This window comes from Egretta garzetta, unplaced genomic scaffold, assembly GCF_000687185.1.
Source record: "Egretta garzetta isolate BGI_Z169 unplaced genomic scaffold, ASM68718v1 scaffold43, whole genome shotgun sequence".
Classification (NCBI taxonomy): Eukaryota; Metazoa; Chordata; class Aves; order Pelecaniformes; family Ardeidae; genus Egretta; species Egretta garzetta.
This window is the reverse complement of record NW_009259047.1, coordinates 1,604,908-1,607,413: the sequence shown is the minus strand read 5'-3', so window position 1 is coordinate 1,607,413 and position 2,506 is coordinate 1,604,908. Positions and strand designations below refer to the sequence as shown.

Below are 2,506 nucleotides of genomic sequence, written 5' to 3'. Positions count from 1 at the left end.
TTGAAGTAGTACCCGGGGGGGGGGGGAAGCATCACACATCTGTAATTCTCCACCAAAATAATCACACTGCAAACACTCACTGTCAGGCGGCAGAGCTCAAACGGCAGATGATTTTGAAAGAGATGCCCCCAGGTGCTGAGGTAAGGCGGGAGGGAGTAGAAAAGCATCCAGCTGAGGTCTCAGGGTCACAGGGCAGACTCTGGAGGCATCCAAATGGAAGCTGCATCAAAGCGAGAGCTGAGCTGGAGCTCGCGTGCATCCCAGTCCTTCAGAGCAGAGACGTAGCACTGGGCCGCCTGTACCAGCCCACGTACAAAAGCACTTGCCACACCAGGGTCCTTCCAGTCAGGGGGTTATCTCACACTTTCATTTTATTGTCACTCCTCCCAGCAGAATTAGCCCGGCCTCAGGGGAGCTGTGCAGCTGTGGCAGAGCTATGCAGCTGTATCCTCCATGGTCCTGCCCCAGTCCACACCAGGCACGAGGGCTGAGCGATAGGATGTCCTGTATTTCCTGGCATGTCCCAGTTTAACACATTGCAGGACTTTATCCTCCAGGTCTTCTCTTCTGCAGCCAAGTCAGAGATGTTTGTCTGAATCGGGGCAGGTTTAAACTTAAAAAGAAAAGAAAAGAAAAAATGTTACATATTTCAGATTTGTTTATTAAGTACACACAAATTTGAAGATTTGGGAAAAACATTGTTCAAAGTTTTAAAAAATAATAGAAACTGAAATAGGAGAAAAACAGCTAAACTGGTCAGCCCAGCCTTGTGGAGACAACAGTCAGTCTTCAGTCTGCAGCAGAGTACCCCCCACTCCTGCCACTCACTCCGTGAAGAATTGCTGCCTTCTACTTTGAAAGTGGCTCTCACAAGCTTGATGCTTCTCAGCCACTCACTCCGTGAAGAATTGCTGCCTTCTACTGTGGCTCTCACAAGCTTGATGCTTCTCATTTTTTATGGGAAAGGACAGCAAAAAATCTCCAGTCACCTCTTTATGCCACACGGTATTTTGCAGCCCTCCACACAGACCTCCAAAAGCTTGGCAGCAGGAACCACATATTGCATCTTCTGCAGATGGGCTGAGCTGTTAGCTTGCCACAAATCTCTCTCTCGAGCAAAGACATCAAAACTTCGCAAGTGCCAAAAGCATACCCTTGTCAAAAAAGGTTCTTTTCCTTATTTCAATCTATTTAATTACTCCAGTTCAACCAATAGTGGCTGCGAAGATCAGAAACTGATGGACTATGAAGTGTGTTTTCCTCTACCGCGCCGAGTAAACATGAGCTTTGAGTGGGAGAAATCATCTGTTCCAGAAATCTCAAAGGATTTGGTTCAGTTAAACCGCTTCCAAACGCAAAAGCAGGCACTAAGAATTCTTCCCCATCCAGCACATCTTGAGCTCTGTTTGTCTTAAAGGCAGCTTGTATATTTGAATTGATTTTAAACTCCTCTGTGTAAGTGCAGCCTGTATCAAGTCCAAATATGTTCTTCACCATTCTTAAAATAAAAGTCAAGAATTTGCATGAGTATATAGAAATATATTACACTAGCTCTCTATATAAAGAGTTAGTGAAATAAAACATCACCTAGATAATGTTTTGGTCAAAAGCTTCAGCTAGTTTCAAGCTAACATGCTTTAATAGTTGTTATTCAATTTGAAACTAGCTTGCTGTATATTTATAATGAAATATAATATGGGTTATTTAAATCAAGGATTTTGCGGATTCAAACTGTCATTAAAATCACCTTTTTAAGTGACTTTGATTCAAAATTAAATTTGGCCTGTAAATCATCTCTAAGTTGAACTACTCTGTATTAACGCAGACATTTCTGAAGGAAAACTCAAATAATATTTTAATGAGAAGATCATTACAAAGTTCAGCCTGCAAGCCATGATGCGATTCATGGCACACCCCACTGGGTTTTTGGTCTCTTTCCTGTCCATTAAAAACCAAGTTGTTTCCATACATTGGCCACAGCCTTACTGAAGAGTTGGCATCGGCTCAGGGGACTTTGATGGCTTCTGCCCTGCTCCTGGATAAATGCAACAGGGAAGGAGCGGGCAAGCACGGGTTGGCACAGTGAGCTACTGGGAGAGGATTCAAGCAGAGTTTGCAGCTGGACAGAAAAGTCCATAGAGCAGGAGTGAACCTATAGCAGGAGTATGGCAGTGAAGTCCTATAGCAGGACTGAAGGTTAGAATCACAGAGTCCCAGACTGGCAGGGGTTGGAAGGGACCTCTGGAGATCACCCAGTCCAACCCCCCCTGCTCACCCCAGAGCAGGGTGCACAGGACATTGTCCAGGTGGGGTTTGAATATCTCCAGAGAAGGAGACTCCACAACCCCCCTGGGCAGCCTGGGCCAGGGCTTGGTCACCCTCAAAGTGAAGTTCTTCCTTATAGCCTGGGGGAGAGGCAAGGGAAGTTTGCCCAGGCAGAACCCCAGCCTGATTTATTGCTGGTTTTCCTGAGCTGGCACAGGGATTTCTGTGCAGAACTTCAGGG

At 45.5% G+C, this 2,506-nt stretch overlaps 1 protein-coding gene across 1 annotated transcript in view; it reads right to left on the bottom strand.

Moving 5' to 3' along the window:
• LPAR3 (lysophosphatidic acid receptor 3) overlaps positions 1 to 241 on the bottom strand; it is a 15,382-nt gene extending 15,141 nt beyond the window's left edge. Inside the window, exon 1 of the mRNA XM_009635085.2 lies at positions 81 to 241. The gene's annotated coding sequence lies outside the window, so the exon portion shown is untranslated. The remainder of the gene's footprint in view (positions 1 to 80) is intronic.
• Between the last annotated feature and the right edge of the window lie 2,265 nt (positions 242 to 2,506).